Source organism: Phalaenopsis equestris, unplaced genomic scaffold, assembly GCF_001263595.1.
Source record: "Phalaenopsis equestris unplaced genomic scaffold, ASM126359v1 Scaffold000055, whole genome shotgun sequence".
Classification (NCBI taxonomy): Eukaryota; Viridiplantae; Streptophyta; class Magnoliopsida; order Asparagales; family Orchidaceae; genus Phalaenopsis; species Phalaenopsis equestris.
The window spans coordinates 2,144,442-2,152,093 of record NW_018164497.1 but is presented as its reverse complement, the minus strand read 5'-3'; the positions used below and the strand labels follow the sequence as shown (position 1 = coordinate 2,152,093).

General features: G+C 30.2%; 1 long non-coding RNA gene across 2 annotated transcripts; it reads right to left on the bottom strand.

The window, feature by feature from the left end:
* Positions 1–542: 542 nt before the first annotated feature.
* LOC110019448 lies at positions 543–6,114 on the bottom strand. 2 transcript variants are annotated; one of them, XR_002293448.1, is made up of 4 exons: positions 5,929–6,114; positions 2,302–2,387; positions 1,241–1,280; positions 543–748 (listed from the first exon to the last, which is right to left on the bottom strand). It is a non-coding gene; the product is annotated as an uncharacterized LOC110019448 (long non-coding RNA). The 2 variants fall into 2 exon arrangements; XR_002293449.1 differs by lacking the exon at positions 1,241–1,280.
* Between the last annotated feature and the right edge of the window lie 1,538 nt (positions 6,115–7,652).

Here is a 7,652-nt window from a genome sequence, read left to right as displayed (position 1 = left end):
ATTATATATATATAATCATAAGTAATATATTTGGAAATAAAATTGTAAAATATAAATTTACTTTCATGTCTTTTGTAAATGTACATGAAAATGTTCATTTTTACCATAAAAAATGGTAATAAGAACTTATCAAAGAGAAAATCGCAACTAGCCTCTGTAATCAGAATGTCAATACCCTCTCGGTACCATATTTATCAAATAATCCCTTTGAAATCTACAAAAAAAGCGTTGAAAAGTAATATTAGAGAAGAAAGAATATTTAAAAATTGCAGATAAAACATCTCCAAGTTTCTAAAGTGTGATCTCGTAAGCCATTGGTACTCCCCAACTAGTACAAGTCAATATCCAATTATAAGAATAAATTGAATAAGAAAAAATTGTACTACATATTTCAGATCATCCATAAATTGAAAGAAAGATTAACATACAAATTCCTACGAATTTACATATCTTACATCTAAACTTCAATTTTTATATACACGTCACCTTACCTATGCATGAAAAAGTGTATTTCACGTTTTAAAAGTTAAAAAGGTGGTATTTTTTGTGTGATTAGAAAGATTTGGATGGTATAAATGCAAAAAAATAAAGATTGGGTGCGTCATATCTAAATAAAAAGGAATTGGGTGGCATACATGTTAATGCCTCAAATAGAAAATACAAACATTACTTCTCCGATCAAGAAAACTTTTGGATCAGCAGTCATCTCCTCGTCAAAACTCAATGTTCAACGCATCACAGACAACATCTGCAATAATTGAATTTGTTAAGTGATGAAGTTGCCAGCCAAACCTATATAATAAAGGAATGGTTCATAGGGTTCTTCAAGAGATAAGTATGCATATTTCGCTCAGTCGTATATATTCTGGTCAAAGCGGCTATAAGCTACAATGTAAGACAGCAAGAGTACAAATTCGCTTTCAAATTTACAAAGCTGATAGTTCTAATGTTCATTCTCCCTTCTAAAAATGAAGTTTTTATCACATTTCCGTAAATGAATAATATCACTTTTACTGGAAGTATTTGGCTTTACTCATTTTAAACTAATCATTACAAACAAGTTTAGAATGTATGTACTCATGTTTGAATATAGAAGATAGCAAAAATGGGAAAAAAATTAATGAGTTGAAGATTAGTGAAATGTTGAACATAAAATACCTGTACTGGTCATGTTAACTGCTACAAAAACAAAGCTTGAACTTAAAAATGTCATTAAGGTAACATTTAAACATCAACTTACAGGAATTTTGGTGATTTACACATCAACTTCAGCTGTTAAACTTGAAAACAAAAATAAAAACTGAAGTTAAGAAAATGTATTCTAAAATTTGTTCCCTACTGAAAAAATTTTAATAATAATGACAAAAATCAAAATTTGATAATAGTAACATAGAAACATATCGGTTTTAGAAAAGTAACATTCTTAGCTGAAGCAATGAAGTCTCCACAGAGGGCCATCCTACTTGTGAAGCTTAATATGATCATATCGATAACAGAAACAAAAGCTGAACTTTTTTATATTGCTTCTTAAAGAAAAAAGGAGAAGACTTTAAGTGAAATACATTAAAGATACAAAATCAGAATTCAATACAAAAGTTCTCAAAAGTTATGAAGTAGCATGATTATGATTTAATCATACACCACAAAGTTATAAATTCAATGATAAGTATAGATTTAAACCAAAAAAAATTAAAAATACTAATTATTCGAGCATAGCTAAATATCATCCCCCAAATTTGCATCCTCAAATATTGCATGTCTAAAAGTTGCATTGTCATATGTTTTGAAGTCTTCAAAATTAAGAATTTCTTTTTCAGCTCCAAGATCACCACAATTATCTTCAGCTATAATCAAATAGACAAAATAAATATTTTTTTTACCCAAATTATATATTTAAATATATATAAAAACTTACAGTGAATTTCAATATTACATATTATACTAGACTCTTCAATTGTTGGGATTATACCCTCCTCATATATTTCTTTTTCTAAATCAACATAAATAAGTTCAGGTGTTGGTTCATCGCCAACTATCCAAAAATCTATATTCTTAATGCATGTGTAGTCCCGCAGATCATAACTTCTTTTTTATACGTGTAAACTGCCTAAGTAAGTGAGAATTATTTAATCATATAATATCATTATGGGCTTTATAGCTATTAAATTGAAATATTAAATATAGATAAAAAATATACATATTTCTCAAATTAAAACTGTGTCGAACATAAATAAGATCATTTAGACTTTGACGCTCAAAATTGTGAATCTGCTAAAAAATGCTGCAATTTCTTTCGCATACAGATGAAGACATGTCTGATTGAGAATACGAATAGACAATTTTTGTAGGTTCTGAAAGGCAAGAGCCAAACATCTTCCACCATTCGTCTGCATAATATAAAATTATAAACTCATGATTAATGTAAAGAATATGCAAATATATTATAATTGTGCTACAATTGTTTGTGAAAAAAATATCAGGCTGCTTTTCCTTAGACATAGTGAGAGCAATTGTTCATCCAAAACTTTTTAAATTATCACGATATAATCTAATCTCATTCATTGAAAGTTTTGATTTACTACATATGTCTTTATTTTCAATCATCCCAACCAGACCTTGCATGAATTCAGGTTTATGACAATAGTCGTTGCTATCATATTGAAAATGTGGGTTTAAGAAATAAGCAGCTGAGTGAATGCCTCATTGAAGCTGAAAATCCCATCCCATTTTAACAATAGCGGTATATGGCTTATACAAAAATTTATTATTCTTGAACATACATTTAATTACTTTTTTTTTTGCTTTGTATATTCCATCATACAGAAAACTAAGTGAGGGTTTCTCATCAGAGTCAACCACCCGTAGTAATCTTACTAAAGGTCCCGACAGTTTTGTTATTATTAAGCAGTCATTCAAAAACATACAATCCAACATGATAGAAATTGCATCATTCCCTTTAATAGTCTTTGACAAATTTGAATCAATGTAAAAATAGCTCTGAATCAATGTAATGTTTGCTAGTAACAAGCACTTGTAGGTCCTCTTTATGATCGCAGGCACTTCTCATAGTGATAAAAGTAGTTGCAATGTGAGTTGCTCTCATGCATAGTATCTCTTTCCAGTCCTGTCTTTTTTGCATCCATGATAATAAAAAAAACATGATTGTGAACGAATATTATCACCTTCGAAGCATTCTTAGCAAGTTCATTAACCAAAGGCATGTGACCAATATCTTTTAAAATATGATTCAAACAATGTGCAACACAAGGTGACCAAAATATATTTTCATATTTCTCATGCAACAATTCTTCAGATTTATTATAATTTGCAGCAATATTAGTCACCAGAAGAATTATATTTTCAACACCAACCCATTCAACAACTTCCGTAAATAAGCCACACAAAGTGTTTGCATCCTTTTTTAATATCAGAAGCATCAACGAATTTTATAAATGATACATCACGTGGACAATAAACTAGAAAATTGATCAATGTTCTGCTTTTGTTATCTGTCCATCCATCAACCATTAATGTAAATTGCATTTCTTTTGCAACATTGTCTGAAAGACTCAATAAGAAGTTTGCACTCATCTTTAGAATCTCTCATTAAATTTACCCTCATTCTATAAAAAGAAGAAAGTTGATGTCTATGTTCAATAGCAGTAATTGCATCAATAGCTTTCTGTGCAAATAACATATTCACTACATTAAAAGGTATGCAACAATCAAAAAACCATCTTGCAATTGTCATATTATCATGATGTATAGCATATTTTGATGCTAATACCCTTTCAATGATGGTTGTGATCTTGATTTTGTTCTAGGAGCAAAATAATTGTCCACTTCATCAATCTTTCTTTTTCTCTTATCAAGTTTTTTATGATAAGAAGTTTAATTTTGTGATTGGGAAAGTGAGAAAATTCTTTACCTTCTTCATCATATATTTATATATTTTCTATATTAATTTTGTGATTGGGAAAGTGAGAAAATTCTTTCATAGTTGCTACCTTCTTCATCATATATTTATATATTTTCTATATCTTTTCTTTCTTGCTTCTATTAAGCTATCTCTTTTAAATTCTCTTGCATTTAATACCGAACATCGTATGATATATTTTTTCAAGCTGCGATATTTCTTTTAACTCCAGCAATGTCTTGTTTCATTCTATTAATACCTTAATCTTTGTAGATAATTCCACAATACAAACACTTAAATTGTTTTTTTTTTTTCCATTCGAACCTTTAATTTCAATAAAATAATTCCAAGCAATATCTAATTGCTCACGAACACCATGTGTTGAAATCAAAGGTTGTATTTCAGATTGTTCTATTCTAACAAAGATAACCAAAATATTAAAAATGAATAATATAAAATATTCTTGATGATAAACCATAGCATTCAAGAAGTTTGTAATTATTCATTTTTTAAATGACAATTTTGAGTAATATAACTGTAAAAATCAAAGTTTACCATAACAGGAACCAAGGTAAGAATGTCTTATACTGGCTCATGCTGATAATTCTTCACTTGCAATAATTCATTTAAATAATTCCCACCATCACCACTGTTTTTCATTTTGGCAATCCATGCTTGTTTATTCTCAAATCAAACTCAAACTATATACATGACCAATCATTGCCAGAAATCGACATATGCAATGTCTCCACTAAGCAATAAGATGAAAATCTCTTGGGATAGAACTACAATATATATAAATATATAATTCAATGATATAAGTCATATAACTGCAAACAAGAAGTTAATTAAGCAGAAAATTTTTCAAACTTGTATATAAATGTCACTTTATTATTATGACTGCCAAACTCAAGCTAACATCAGTTAAATTAGCACCAAAACATATGAGACAAATCACATATAATGCCCATCCTTGCTTCATTCATTAGATTATAAATTCATAATAGCTCTTGCTTGAATTAGATGAGAGTTTACCGAAACAAATAGTTTCATAAAAAGAACATCTCTTGTTCTCTTAGGGAACGTCATTACATCTATGATTAAATGGAATCATGACTTAAGGGACATAATCTCTTGCAATATTTCATTTAAATAATTCCTAACATCACCTTTTTTTTTAACAATGTCATATAACTACAAACTAGAAGTTAATTGAGCTGAAAACCTTTAAAACTTGTATAAAAATGTCATTATGTTACTATGACTTCCAAACTCAAACTAACATAAATAGTCAAATTTGTGTCGAAACACACATGAGACAAATCACATAGAATGTTCATTCTTGTTTCACTCATTAGATTATAATAGCTCTTGCTTGAATCAGAAGAGAGTTTACCCAAACAAGTAGCTTCATAAAAAGAATTTCTCTTGTTCTCTTAGGTCACATCATTACATATATCATATATGATTAGATGAACTGACGAACAAGAAATTAGAAAAATAAGAAGATTAAATAAAGCATAAAACTAATTTACTAATTTGTTTATTGCAGCACATAGGAATATAGAATATATGCTTTTGACAAGTGTAGACCCTAGATCTTCAATAAGCTGCTTACATTATCACAAATGGTTTCTTAAACCAATGTATGGAAAACATTGACCTACATTCTTTCAAAAAGTGTCAAAATGATTAAATGACAAGATTAAAATCTAACATAATCCAAAATTGTTTTATCTTCTTTTTTATTGTCAATGCCAGACTTAATTAATCATGACACCTGACGGATTCAACTCTAATCTGCTGGTCCTTAAGCTCTGATTTAGGTAATGCCTCCTGACCTAATTTTGTTCGGCTGCCGACGATTTTCAGAAATTTCGGGATGGGAATTTGGGTGGAAAGACAATGCTAATTGATTTTAAAAAAAGAAAAACTACCTATATTGTATGGAGATCTAGGGATGTTAAAGAGCAAAAATGCAGGAGGAAGAAGGGGGAAAATTTACCATATACCTTCGCAAATGGTTTTTGGAAGGAATAGAATTGTAGAAATGCCGAATAGGAGAGTTTCGGGACCCTATCGTTCGTCGATCACCCCTCAATGCTCATTGTTCTCCCTTTAGTGCTCGCCATTCGCCCTCTTTTGTCATTCGAGAGATGGAGACGGGAGGGAGGGAGACACACACAAAGGCTCCTAGGAAGGTTCGCTCGGATGCCCTAAGCCTTCAACGCGATTTTTTTTTAACCGTGAATCGCAATCGGTTCGACGGTTATCCGGTTCAATGGCAAATCAGATTGATCACGGTTTTTTTTTCCGGTGGTTCAATTTAGAGGTATAAACGGACCGAACACGAACGAACAAAGCTTGTATTCTTGTTTGGTTCATTTGAAATTTAATTTGTTTGAAATAAGCTCGTGTTCGAAATTGTTCGTGAAGTCACTGCTCGTAAAGACGAGCTGTTCGAGAACAACGAGCCAGTTTGATATCTCTATCATTAATATATATAATAATATATTATATTAATTATATAAAATATATTATATAAATATATAATATCTATATTAGAATATTACTAATATAGTATATTAATATATTATTATTATTTATTTATTATATATTATAATTTATAAAATTTAATTTTTTAAAATATCATAAATTTTTATATATTCGTTCGTGTTTGGTTCGTTTAACTAACCCGAATGAAAAAAATTCTTATTTTGTATTTCGAATAATAACGATTTGAACACGAACGAACGCATCATTATTCGTGTTTGGTTCGTTTAACTAACCGAACGAAAAAAATTTGTTCACACTCCTCTCGTTTACTCATCGCACGAATCTAACACAAACTCATTGACGAACCGAATATGAACTATTCACAAACAATGAGTTTTGTTAACAACCCTAGTTCAATTTGCCAATAGGACTAACAAAGGGGCTGATTCGACACACTACACAGTTTTTAATATTGATATATCATTTGAATTTATATGAATACCATTCAAATTATTAATATAAAATTTAAAATATCCCCACCAATAATTCCTTATAATAAAAATATATCTTTTATAGATAGGTTTATGACCCAAAGTCTTGTAAATGTAAATATATAAATGCACGTAAATTTCTCAATTAAGTAACGGTCTAATCTAATCCTAACATTTGTTTGTCTGCACCGTCCACGTGACATATAGAGCAATAAAAGAGCCAGTTCTATGCGGGACCCAACATTGCACCATTAGCCGGGTCCACTTCTCCCATTAAGGCACGAAAATATTAATGGTGTGTTTGTGACAGTTTGTGCGTTTCTGGATAAACAGTTTATCCTGAAATACAGCCCAAGAGTCGACCGTAGTTCGACCCGCGATCTGCCTTTAGTGTAAAAATGAAACCATGTTTTCAGATAAACAGTCAAAATATGCACTCTAAATGGTACCGTGACATTTTTAAAAATACCTCCATATTTATAAACTCTCCCAAACGGACCCTAATTGTGATGAGCGCATCTTTAACCGATAAAGAGAAAAGTGTAATGAGGAAAGTGTGGGGCCCTAATTAGTGACAGTGGATGGCCCATTAATGAGTGAAAAGTTGACTGATTTGCGACTCGCACTTTGGAAAGAAGCAAAGCATTGAGCGGCAGCAATGAATAAAACGTGAAGAATTTGTATTGTGCTCATACAATCACATGACAATTTTGAATATGTTAATCTTATATATATATATATATAGTTTG